Source organism: Gavia stellata, chromosome 3 (genome assembly GCF_030936135.1).
Source record: "Gavia stellata isolate bGavSte3 chromosome 3, bGavSte3.hap2, whole genome shotgun sequence".
NCBI classification, from domain to species: Eukaryota; Metazoa; Chordata; class Aves; order Gaviiformes; family Gaviidae; genus Gavia; species Gavia stellata.
Genome location: NC_082596.1, coordinates 79,244,941 through 79,258,666, shown reverse-complemented (window position 1 = coordinate 79,258,666; position 13,726 = coordinate 79,244,941). Strand labels below are relative to the sequence as shown.

The following is a 13,726-nucleotide window of genomic DNA, read 5'->3' as shown; positions in this document are numbered from 1 at the left end:
AAGTACAAGGCCCATAGGTCTTCTGGGGAAGAGCATGTTCCAACAAGGGAATAGAGAAACCTTTCCCCTTTTTTCCCAGTAATTCCCAGTAGTAGTATACAAAACAGTGTGAAAGATCTCTTTCTGGAAGTTTGGTAAAGAAAATTTTCTTCCAAATGTTGCGGAATCTGAACCATGTCCTTAAAAGGATTTTTCAGGGAATGAGGAGGGACTGTGACATAGGTTAAAGTTGTATAAAGAGCAGCATTTTTATGTATTCAGAACCTGATTTTGAGTAACTGGAGGGGGTGTATTTGGTTTCTCAAAGACCAATTTCTCCAGGCGCAACACAGTTAAGACTGTAACTTGAATCTTCACTCTACTATATCACTAGAGGAACCACTGAAGATAACTCTTTGCATAGAAATGTGTGGACACAAACAAAAGCAAAAGGCAACTTTCAATTTTTGTCGTCTTTTGACTGGCAATGGAGGCTAACAGTAACAGACAAGGTTTTGGTTTCTTTTCCACCACTGAGAAAGGAGGTGGGGGGGATAACAAAATAAACAAAAATGAAGGAGGGGGGAAAAGAAAAGCCAATGTAAATATTGATTTTTTTTTTTTTATTTTTTTTTAAATAGAAAAGATTTTTCTATTAACAGCATAATATAGTCCTGAGACTGTTTCAAACAGTTGCATCATTAAGACAGAGCAGAGCAAAGAGGCTTCTACAGTGTCTGGTGAAAACATTGCTGAGTGCCCTGCTAGGACGCTGAGGCTTCCAGTAAGTCAAGGGTGCATATTTACAAGTAAATGTTCCCTTTTAATTAAGTCCTCCTTCCAGTTGTTTAAAGGAAGGAGAAGTTTGAGTTAGCGTTCTGTTTAATCAGTGTTCACCACTGTTCAGAAATTCCCAAGGGAGAGAACCAGGGGGACCTGCTGGATGTGCAAAGTGATGTGCAGTTGTGGACGAGCACTGACTGCATGGTGTCGTGATGGCAGAACAAAGAGCACAGGTCCTAATCCCGAGGAGGTGGAGGTGCCATGCACAAAAAGGGACAGAAATAGTCCTGTATTGTAGTAAGAGGAAATAGACATTTCTGTTAATCTTTTAACAGGTAATTCAAAAGGGTCTTTGTAGGTAATCAGATTTCTGGTTGAGAGAGTAAGAATGCTTCCTTAGGAGAAGGTTGTAAGGGAGCTATGAAATGTATCCCTGCAGCTTGTTGTCTAAATTATAAAAAAACCAAACACCTTCAGATACCTGACAAACCCCTCAAAAGTAAATTGTGTGTAATATATTCCTCATCTTTGTGAGGACAGCAGTGGCTTCACCATGAAATCTTTTTCTTGAGAGAATCAAAGTAAGAAAAACAATGAAAAAAATACAAGAAACCCAAAATGTTCTTAAAATGTAGCTGCATCTGATCTGGAGCTACAAGCAATATTTATGTGCACGTTTAGTGCATGGTGTAAATAAAGCAGAAATTTGAAGTGGTCTGGGAATTTAAATGTGCTTTCACATTTCCTGATGCTTTCACATTTTTGTTCAGTTTCATCTCGTCTGCGATAATAATTGTAAAATACTACAATTATTTTCAAAATTATATGTGGGGTTTTTTTTAAACCCTATTACTTTAATGTTATTCTGTTTAAATCCCATTTTAACATTGTTTTTATCTGGGATAATTTAGTATACCCTTCTGTGTGGTCTAATTTTCATTTACAATCTCTATGTATCAGTACTGCCCCCAGCACAATGTAATGTGAGAGCCAAATTAATTTGTTTTGAAAAAATTCAGACCTTGGAGTAGAAAGTTAGAGAATAAGCTAAGATGTGGGATGGGTAAAAGCACTGGCAAATGCAGCATGAGCACCAAGTGTATATATTTAGTCAGTGGCAGAGTTTGAACCTTATCTTGGACAAAGTGTGATTATCTCACAGATATATCTGTGGTGCGCGCTTCTCTTCACTTTGTTGCATTGTTTCAAGTTCTCTTACCTTTGAAGGAGGATGAGAACTTTGGAACTGGGCAACTTTTCCAGCAGTCTTGTTTGTATTTCTGAAGGGAGTACCAGTCCTAACATTGGGATTTCCATATCAAGTCTGCATGTGTCTTAGTTCTTTCTTCTTGTTTGTGCTATTTATTTCCTGCACTTGTTCTAGGAAAATTTTAGGGACTTGCTCTGGTGCAGATGTTCTAAATCAAATGCCTTTTTCTTCACATATAATTACAAGTGATCAGAAACAGCGGAATCGTACAAGTGCTTGCAGACAGGACATGTATCCTTCCATCCTGTCCTAGTAAGCAGAATCTTCTGTGTCACAATTCAAGTTTTTGAATATTCCTAAAGGCATTTCTAATAGGAGTTTCCTGTTTATAGAGCAGTTTGCAGCAGTTTGTTCTGTATGTCATACTACTAAGTTGTGAATTAACATCTAAATTGTAAGTGTTGCTTGGTGAATTGTCAAAGATAATGAGAACCAATACCAGATACTGAAGTTAACATTGCATTTTAATAAATGCCTCTCAGAATAATGTGCTTAATGTCTGCATACTTTTCTGCGTAAGTTTGCCCAACCACTTGAGTGCGAAAACTCCAGATCATTCCCAGCACCAGCTACCAAAACCTCTTGCTCTCTTTCATGTTATGTTTTTGCATGAAACTGGTATCTCAAGCAGACTTGAAATACAAGAGCAAAAAGCAGATCCAGGTATTCTTTTTCTGCTGCCTGAGGTGAACATGTGTGAACATCAGTGTCGTGAATGCAGAATCATGTACTTCATGCTCTACTTAGTGGTTTAACCTTCAAAAAAAAAAAAAAGTGAATGTAATATGCCACTTGAAAGGAAGTATAGATTCTGCGAAGATTAGAGCTACTGGAGGAGGGCAAGGAGGGCTGTGAAAGGAAGTTAGCTGTGGGCACAATGCAGAGTAATTCTGGGATCTGCTGCCTGCTTTGTCATTTAAGCCTAGTGCACAGCAGGGGATAGTAGACATTTGCTTTTAATAACAGCTGATGATGAACTAGGTGTTGTAATGAAATTCTTGACAGGGATCCTACTTGTACATTAAACTCTTCTCCTTCCTTAATTTTGTTAGTACTGAACGCAAGAAAAAACATAATCTGTTGAGGAGGAGCTTGGAAGTTATTATGTGTGTCCTCCCTGGGATGATGCCCAGGACTAAAGTATTTACCTCTGTATCTTTGCTTTGCCTGAGGCATTTGTGATTGCTTCAGCACTGAGAGCAGTCAGGGAGATGGGAGTGTGCATGCATGTTGGGTGGCAAAAGGAGGGATAGGCTGCTAGAAGAATGCCAAAGCATTGAATGCTTTCACTGCTGATGGGGAAAACATTTGGCCCTGGGTAAGAATATTTCAGACAAGTCTTGGAATATGTCCAGGTGACAACCACCATATTAGAAAAAAAACCCCCACAGCATTCGACCTCGTGCTGAAGAGAGAGTAGAAGAGCTAAGAAACTTGCTGGGGGAAGCGGGAGCATCTATAAGTTTGCAATTTACAGTACCAGATGGACTGTGCTGTGTGTTCTGGCTCTGGTGATGGATGTGTTAAGTTTTGTCTTTCTCTCATGCATACTGAGATGGAAGAAGGGAAAGCATCCGTCATTGAAGGAGAACAATCTAAGCCAAAACAAATTGAGGCAGAATATGAAAACACTGTAGATTAAGAAACTCGTGTTAATTTTCTCTCTTATTCTTGTATCATAAATGATTCCAATACATTTGGGCTGGAAACCTAAATTGTCTGAAGCTTGTTGATGTGCTGTTTAAGAACTCTCCCCCCATTTGGAAAAGCGGACTACGGATCCTTTTTTTCCTGATACATCACAATTAAAATTAATAGACTTACACAGGTTGTAATATGGTCTTCTGTTTTTAAAATGTAGTGGATGTGATTTCTTTAAATTATTTTGGAGCATTTAGACTTACAAAGTGGATAAGCCAGCTTGTGGAATAAACCGACATGCGTGAAAACTGGCACAGTTGTTAAACTCTGCACATTGTAATGGCATTTTGTTGGGGTATTATTACTTCAGCTGCACAATTATGGGAGCCTGCTGCATATTAGCAGACACTTTCCTCATAACCTCAAGCTATATGCACTGAGTTATTTTCCTCTTCAGACTATCATCTTGGATTCTCCCAGACTACATATCGTTTCTTTTTTTTCTCCGTAGCAGTGCATGCTGTAGGCAATAGTGAGCATAATACTTTCTGCATTGTTAGGCAATGAGCATTATCAGCAGCTGCAATATTCAGGATTAGTCTTTTCATTATTATTTGGCATCTGCAGTACCTACATGAATCTGTTCAGTCCTGTTTGTCCAGAAGGCAGCTGGGCTCTGACTGAGAGAATGCAACCATAAAGCTTTCCTGAAATTGTCACTATATTCAGGAGTTCACTCTTAATCGGAACTGCACTTCTCACAATGCAGTTCACCGAGATATATAAAAACTTGCATTTTATTTAAATAAACTGGGATATGTTAAAAGACATCTTTACATTTTATAATGGTGAAATGGGGACAGGGCAAGGTTCTCAAGGCTGCACCACAAATCAGTTGCTGAGCCAGAAATGTAATCCAGGTCTCATAACCCCAAGCTTCATCCTTGGTCCGCTAGCAAGCAGATGTCTCTGAATTAAGTATGCTACAGAAAATGTTCCAGCTGGTATCCTGCAGTACAGAAAATGTCTTTCAGAATAGTAAATAAAAACCAGGGTTTTCCTGAGGGTTGTGGACTTTTTTTTCTCTAAAAGGTGTCTGTCATCTAAGCTTCACTTGAATTTTTAAAAGCTACGTTGAAAAGGTTCACTGGCTTTTAGAAAAGGTCAGCTAAAACGTAATATATTATTTTATGGTAACATATCTAAAAGATGCTTTTGCTCAGGATTTATCTTCTATGATACCCATACTTTTGGTTTTACCTTCCTTATCTTACTTGCTGCCTTTGGAAAATAAAGTAGCCATATACTGGTTAATGAAAGAAAGCAAGCAACTGTTTGGTTTCGTGTGGACCAAATGCATAGATTACAGCATATTCTGTTTTGCTTGTTTTTCATAAATTGGCATAGATATTGAAGAACTTACGTGGTGATCAATGAGATTTAAGATTTACATGCTAACATCACTTTTGAGTGTGAACCTTAAATTTGAGAATCAGTTAGATAGGACATGAAATTACGTGGCAGAATTCCAGAAGAGGAATAATGTTTTATTCCAGGGACAGTTGCTCTTATCGGGGTGGGTGGAGTGATGTTGAGACTATTTTTCTTACAGGTGAAAATCGTAGAAGTGGTGGAAGCAGCACAGTGTTGCATTTTGGGGAAGAAAGGAGATTTCTCAAAAAGATTGTTGCATGGTACCCTTCCTGCAATATTAAAAAACCCACCCTCTCCTCCCCCTCCCCGCCAAAACAAACAAAACAAACAAAAAAAAAAAAACAAAAAAAAAGACAAGAAAAGCCAACACAACCCATCTATTGAGTTTCATCTTAAGGACACCAAAAAGTGCTAGGAAACATTGATTTTTATCTAAGTCTTGTAGACATGCACACACACACAAAAGTAAATCTTGTGTACATTATGCTACAGTGTTTAATAATTTCTTCATTGACTTTGATTATGAAGTTGATTTCTCTGGTCATGAAACTCTCAGGCTCTTGCATTGTCAGTACTAACACAACTTAGCTGAAAGGTGCCGAAACGTGTTGTTATTCTTAGTATCCTAGATCTAGAAAAGACTGTCTGGATTATCAATCCAATGAGCTTCAAGTTCAGGAAACCATGTAAGAGTTTGGAGATGTGTAGACAACAAATACCAGAGCACTTGAAATGTCCTATAGACTTCAGTCAAAGATCAGAAAAGCACAAGGATAAATGGTGTCACGGTCAAGAATAAATATTTTCAGAAGAAGTTTTGCTGTCAAACTCAAGGAGAACAGAGTTCTATCTGAACTGATTTATTTTAAATAAAAATACTGAATTGTGTAATTTGCAGAGAGTTGGATAAAGGCCATGTTTTCCCCACTCTTTGAAGTCTTCATGAAAAACATGACTTCAGTGGAAGCAAGACCACAATAATTTCTCCTTTATTACTGTTTTTCTCCATCTCTATCATTTCAAACTGGGTAATACTGTTCATTCTGTCAGCAGTCTTAATAATGTATTATGCTTTAAAAATTACTATTTTGGGAATCGTGGTTTTTGGCAAGAACTAAGTGCTGCTCTTGGACTATAAATCTGTGGTGGTTAGTTAAAAGGTTAAATTTACACTAACATGTCTTGTCACTTTGACCTAGATGGAATTAAAGCAAGTAAGTAGGGCAAGTTCAGTGGCTTTTAATGAACTATTATTAGTCAAATCCCTGCAAAACCAAATAAATATTATGTCATTCTGTTTTATAATTTTCAACCAGAGAACTCTGTCTGACTAGTGACTTCGCAAATTCTGATCTATGCTTTCCTGTTAGCAATACATTTCCCATCCTGGCGCTCCAGTCTCTGCATTTATTCTTATTTGGGCCTAGTGAAGAATAAAGTGATACTGTAAGTAGAGTTAAAGCTGCGGGTAATTAATTAATCTAGTTTTCTTTGTCAAGACTTTCCCTTTAGGAAAAACTGGAAAAAAGGTACCATGGCCAGTAGTATAGCTATCAATATGCAGAATATGACCAGGGCTTTTATTCCTGAGAATTGGCATGTGTTACAGCAAATGCAATGAATCTGCCTTATGGCACTCTTCTTTTTCTTCTTTTCTCCAAAGATGATCTTCATATAGGTCGTGAGTGTCTTGCGTTCTGATTATGTTGGATTTACCATGACTATGAAGTAAGCCTGACAAACTCTGGATGAGTCAGATCTATTGCTTATGTGGTTTGTGCGTGGGAGCGTGTGTACGTGTGTGTGGATGTCCACGGTTCTTCGTGACTTGGAGCTTGTGTTCAGCAAGGCAGAACAATGCTGGAGCTTAAGGGAGTCCTTGTACTGCTCCTGTTTTGTCTGGGTATGATTTCTGAGTTGAACCAGAAGACACATCTGTGAAGACCTGGATGTTTCCCAGCCCTGCATATGAAGGAGTACGGGAGCATGTGTAACACTCCATACATTGACCTTCTGCTCTGCAGCATGTGTCTGCCTGTTTGGGATGCATTTGTGTGGGCTGGTTCTGTGGTCTCAAACAGTGGTGGCTGGGACATGCTCAAGAACGTTGTTGATTTTTCTTTTGTTCTGCTTTTTCCCCTAAGAATTCCTGCATTTATTTTGTTTTGGTTTTACTTTACTCAACATTGTGATTTGAAAGGCATATAAACAAAATTCAGCTTTATAAGAAGGGTATTCCTATTTCTTTCATGTTCCTTATGCCTAGATTTAGCTTAATAATTGCCATCTTTCCACATCCGTTCTTTAGTCCAGCAAATAAGCTGGATTTAATGAGATCTCTTTCCTTATGTGAGGAGCTCTTCAACATGAAAAGAGAGAGATAAGTAGTAATATTAGCTACCATACATTATAAGGAGAAATGTTAGTTTGTGTAGAAGGAGCACAAGGTTGTATATAGCAGCTGTTCTAACCATTCATCCTTGATTCATCCCTAAGAGTGGGATATGTTTGCGTAATGCAGGCGTTTTTTGGAGGAAGGGAAGAGGAGGGAGGATATTTGTATCCTTTTTTTAAAATTATGATTATTACTGTTATTTTTTTTCCTCCCTTCCTCCCTCTCAATTTTGGTATGCTTTCAGTTTTGACATGATATTCTTTCCTGCTGCAACAAAAGCAAGTAGTTTTTTCAACAGTATTTTAAGCAGTACCTAAAGTTTACTTATCTGTGTTCAGTTCTCCAGTGTGTAGATGGTGAGAGCACTGAAGTGGGGAAAAAACCCATCTCCCTGGTGCTCCTGACACTTCTGCTTCAGCCCCACCAACATCAGGAGAAGTCCCTTTGGAGCAACTTGTCTAACTCAGGTTGTGATCTCTGTGGAGTAAAAACCAAGGCTGGCTGGTGGAGTGGCGTGGAGCAGGCGTGTTCTCATCCCCCTCAGTGTCCTTTTTTTTGCCTTGTGAGGTGAGCAATTGTTGCCATTAGGTACTGTATGAAAATCCTGGGTGCCCGGGCAAGCTTCCAGCTGACTGGGTGAGGCGAGGTTGCTGCTGTGGCACGCTGCCTGAGCAGTGCTGTGCAGCTACAACAGAAGTGGGAAGTCTCAGCATGCAGACGAGCCACGGTGTCTAGACATGCTACAATTATTTCTTTGCTCAATTCAGTGTGTAGCCAAATATCTTTCCAAATATACTAGACAGATGTGAGACCAGTGCCTGTATCCGTATGACAGCGAAGGCTGTTAACTGCATGTGCACCCTCCTCCATGCCCCCCCCAGATTTAATCATGCTGCTTGGTCGTACCAATGACTTCAGTACCATATTCTAACAGCAGTGGGTAACAGCACTCCTATGTGTTTATCATTAAACCTAGTGAAGATTTCTGGAAAACTTCCACTAATATACACCTGTGTATAATTTTATCCATTTGCAGAAGGGTTTTTTCCCCTGTTCTTTTAAATTAATGTGCTTCTGGGCAAAGAAAATGTACCATAGCTGGATTCCCCTCTTGTGTGCCTGTGTTTGTCACTGAGAGTAGGGAAAAACATCGATTTGGAAAGTGAGTTTGTGTGTTGTTTCACCTGGCCATTTTCATGAAAGATTTTGTTTTAGATTGAAACTGGTCATCAGTTTCAGAAGTCATTTTGAAAGGAAAGGGTAGGAGACAGAGTCAGGGAGCACAGCCACTGTAGCCTTTTTGCTTTAGCAAATGATGCTGACCCAAAGCAAAAGTCAACTAAAACGTGGTTATATACCCCCAAATAAAAAAAGGGATGTGTTTTTTCCAGTCAGTTTTGTGATTTTGGTGGCTTAATTTACAATTTCTATAGGATTGGTTTGGTGTGGGCTGTGTAGGCTAAGTTAGCCTAACTTTAGCTTAACTAAATGAATAGTCAGGCTAATTTCTGGTGTTATCCTACCCATAGCATATACTGTATTTTGCCTGATGAGAGTGCTGCCACAGTCATAGGAACAGCAGGGTTGACATATTAAGAGGTATAAGAGAAGCAAGATATGAATCTATAGAAATCCAAGCTTTATGAGTTTGTTTCTGTCTGTGTCTGTGTTTTCCCTAAAACAGTAAGGTGGATTTGGACTCTGCTTTCCAGTTTTATCTAGGTAATTCTTAAGATTAGAATAAAAATAAAATTGCTGAAGCTTTTATTTTACTAAAATAAAATCTGAGATTTTTATGTAGAAATATGAATCGTGAAATGAGTGGTGAGGGGACAGTGGGTGGGTTGAAGTGCATATAGAAAGCACTGGCACTGTCAGGTTTGTGTAGAAAAATTGAGGTATACAGCCTTCTTTGTAATGTTTCAAAGCATAATAATTCAGCTGTTCATTCTGGTGTAGTGAGTGAATACATAAATCACTAGCACACTGCATCTTAGAGATGGGTTCCTTGCGGTTGTCTATGGAACTCACTGCATGGTAACAGTTATAATTAATTACTTGACAGACTGAATGGCTCAGAGTACTTTGTCATCAGTGTGCATGGGTGGTGGATAGTTGCGCTGAGGTGTTCAAGTATTCTCTGGTACGTAGTAATATAAAAAGCAGAACTTCGTCCTCTTCCACGATTTAAATTTGTCCTTGCCTTTCTGAAAAGTGGGAGGCAAAGAAAAGGTGATGCAGTGTTTTCTCAACAATATAAGCTTCACCTACCACCTCAGACTATGAAATTCAAAATGACCTTCCATGAACCTTTGGTTGATCCCTATGCCATGGAGAGCACTATCTAAATCTGCTCTTGGCAGCTTCTACAGCAGAGTTTGACGTCGCTGAATTTCATGGAGGGGTGTGTTTATGTGTGCATATGATATTAATTCTTAATTTAGAAGAAAATATGTAAATAATAAAAATCTGAAGTACTTAGTGATAGGGAGCAGGGGGTTTGTGTGAAATTTTGACATGGTAAACATAAATCTGGACCTTTGTTGTCTAACCTGGAGAGTTCTTCCTGCTCATGTGATGTTTCCTTGTTATAAAGTATTTTTATGCAGTACTGCTTATGGATTTGGCAGATTTCCAGAGACTTTCACAGGTCAGAAAAGCACTGGAAAAAAATCGCAAGCACTTCCAGTCATCTAGTACAGTCACTTTATGTAAGTGGGTAAACAGTGGAACAATGAGTCCTTTTTGCCTTATGCCTCTGATTGGGTTCCAGGGTGAACTGTTGATTGCTAGTGTATTTGTTCTGTGCCGTAGACGTTCTCAACCAAAGAAACGCTTAAATTGGATGGACTATTGTTTTTTACTTCTGAAGTGAAGTACCTTTTTGTTGACATGTTGAGAGCAGGAAACTGCTATGTGATTCCTGTCTTGCTGTTTCAAGTTAAGATAGCACTTGATTGATTAGTAGTACCTTCTTTGTTTCAATAAAGAAAAAAGCAAGATAATTTTTGAATGTTTATATTGTCTTTGTCATTCCTACAAAATGGGTTAATGTCTTGAAGTGTTCTTAATAATGCATCTCTCTTTCTTGAAAATGTATTTAGTATTGTTTTGAGACATTAGACAGTAACTGCATTTTTTTCTTGAACTTTCTGTTTTATGGAAAGATGAAAGAACACTAAAGTTTTGCCCACCTGAATTTTGTCATGGATTTCACTTGGGGACAGATTTAAGCCCATGTTTTAGGCATGTTTAATTTTAGTGGTGGTTAGGGCACGAAGGGAGATTTTTACAGTGAGGATTTTTGTCAAATTCATATGCCCCATGGATTTTGTTAATTCTGTGACAAGTACTTCTCTCTTTTGATTCTCTTCCCAAGCTGCCAGTTATTTATAGAATGATTTTTTTTCTGCCTTCTTCTGTTTGGTTCTTGTTCACGGTGTGTAGTTCTGTACCTTATATTTCTAATTTATTGTCTTGAAAGACAGATGTTTTATGATTGCTATAAATGTCTCAGAATTGCTGATGAGCTGTTTCTTCAATACTTATTATTTCTCTTTTATGTTTCCTTATCTCCTAGAGCCTACAAGGTAGACCCAGGACCCCACTGTGCTAGGCTCTGCACAAACGCTGAACAGAGGCAGTAGATGATTACAGAGGGATGGTGACTAAAAGGTAGGTAAGAGACTGTATTTTGTTCAGTGGGTAGACGGTGATGTCATGGAGAGATGTAAGTAAGTCTGGAAAAAGACTTGTGAGATGGCTTTGTAGACCCTTAGAGGTATTCTGCCTTTCCTCCCTAAGCTAAGTAAATGCAAGAAATGGAAATGGGAGGAATGAAGAAAAGCAACCTGTAGTTCTCCTTTCTTTTCCCCTATCTTAAATTATGCTCAACTTTGTAAAGGGAAACTATGTAAAAATGGGGATGTTTCTTTAAAGAAAAACTGTAAGGGCAACTGTAAGAGTAACATGTTTGTAGGTGGCAGAGACACTATTTCAGGATGCTGTTTTGGAGGCTCCACACAAATGCTTACCGTCAGTCTAAAAAAGACTTAAGAAAAGGAAGCCTGTATAGCTAAATTACAAGGTAGAGGAGACTATTAAAAGCAAGAGGACATCTTAAGAAAAGCTGTCGCCATGTTCAAAGAAGGAAACCAGGACCCAAAATCTCCCTATTAGGCTAAACATAAAATTAATAAATGTTTTTTTCAACCACACCAGTAGCAGGAAGCTAGTTGAAGAGTCTGTGGGGCCTGTGTATAATGACATTATGAAATGAACAACCTGAGATAAAACCATGGTAGAAAACTAAATAATTCTTGTGTGTATGTGCTCACCACTGAAAAGCGTGGGCTGGTTCCAGTTTTGCAACCCTTCTTATGGGAGGCTTGTGAGATTGGCTTTCTCAGCTGGAAGCATTTGTAGGAGAGATTGTGGAACAAAATGCATGTTCCCAATTTAACAGGTCCAGATGTAGCTTACCCAAGTTTTTAAGGAATGGAAGAGTGAAACAGACCAGCTACAGACTGTGGCTTTAAAGTGTCTCAGCAGTTGAGAACTTGAAGATGTCTAATTTGATGCCATGTTTTAGAAAGCGTTCATGTGGAATCAGGGAGCCTAGAAACCAATAGGCCTCTTGTTTAAATTGAATGGATTAATTAAAAAATTAGATTAGCGGCTGTTCTAGGAAGGACATTGGATGAATATGATAGAGATACTATTCGTTAAGAAACCTGCATTGCTTCAAACCAGCAATAGCAATTTCAGAGTGGAATGAAGGAGCTTCATTCTCTTGCAGAAACTGTGTCTGGTATGTAACCTAACTGCGGACCACTGAGCTGCAAACAGCTTTGTACTCAAGTGATGAATTGTGCTGTACTTGACTCTGCATATGAGCTGAAGGAGAATCAGAGAAGGGTGGATGAGGCCATTGTGTCTAATGGGAAGACCCTTTGTTTATTGCTACAGAGAATGAGCCTCTGTTAAATCTACAAGCAGGGTTTTAACACTTGGTGTGAAACTAAATGGTCTTTGATTTATCTTTTTTTTTTTTTTTTTTTTTTTTTTTTTTGGTGGCAGGGGAGGGGAGGGCTTAAAAATCTAGTCAGGAATAAGGTTCAACTTCTCCCCACCGGCCCAACTGCCCTCCCCCAGGTCACACTTCTTGCAACAGAGTTGCTGCCTTTAAGTATTCCAGATATCTCTTAATTAGCTGAAGTCTGATGGGTTGCTTTCTCTTGTCTTGATCACTGAAAATGTCAGAAGAATTTGTAAAAAAGGGCACTGTTTTGAGCTGTCTCTGTTGGTCTAGGTTTGGTGTATTTATGTATTTTTTTTTTCCACGTGACATAGATTTTTGTACGTGTAGTGTGTGCATCAATGTAGTGTGTATAACCTGTTTGCTCTGGAAGCCCTTTCTGCAACACCACTGCAAGCAGCTTGAATTATTTTTCACTCAGCTTTAGGTTGAATCTTTATGAAATATGGTGGAATCCAGTACTGGAAAACATGCAAGATTGACAGCCCTGGAAATTGAAATCCCTGTTTATCCATGGACTAGATAGCACAGCCTAGCTGGAGCAAACTCTGTATCTTGGCAGTATGACTCATGATTAACCTGCTGACATGACCTCTGCTTCAGTTATTTATTCTTTAGAGAGCACTGAAGGTTTGTAAAGACTTTGCACAGTGAGAGCGTCATGTTTCAATTTGTATTTTCAATATCTTTCTATATGATGTGTTTATTACAGTAAAAGTACAGGTTTTTGTCTTTGAACAGCAAAGAACTATGAACTCTGCACTGGATTTCCCATGTAAGAGATGTGTTTGTCTATAGTTATACTATTATTTGTAGAAATTGATAGGGCTATAGTGATTGAACTAATATATGATAAAATGTGATCTTTTATAGTCAAAAACTTAACAATTTAAAAACTGGAATGCATCGTGGTGATTTTAGCAATACAAATTTTCTGCTAGATCACTCTGCGACTGTCCTATCAACATCATAGTGAAGTGGTATGTTACAAAGGAGAGAGTTGGCCAGGTATGAAAGGATGGAGGGAACCTGTTGCTGTACCTAAACTATGCTTTTGGGACTCAGTAGCATGCAAGTCCCATCCTTTCTCTAGGGTGAAGCATGCTGAGGTAGAGCGTAGCAAGCACACCATGCTAGAAAGTTTGTTTGATCTCTTTGATCAACTTGATCTCTTTGATAACTTGAG

The 13,726-nt window shown here is 38.6% G+C and overlaps 1 protein-coding gene across 1 annotated transcript in view; it reads left to right on the top strand.

Moving 5' to 3' along the window:
* SEMA5A (semaphorin 5A) overlaps positions 1-13,726 on the top strand; it is a 345,320-nt gene that overhangs the window by 80,790 nt on the left and 250,804 nt on the right. The window contains exon 2 of the mRNA XM_059836141.1: positions 11,083-11,177. The gene's annotated coding sequence lies outside the window, so the exon portion shown is untranslated. The remainder of the gene's footprint in view (positions 1-11,082; positions 11,178-13,726) is intronic.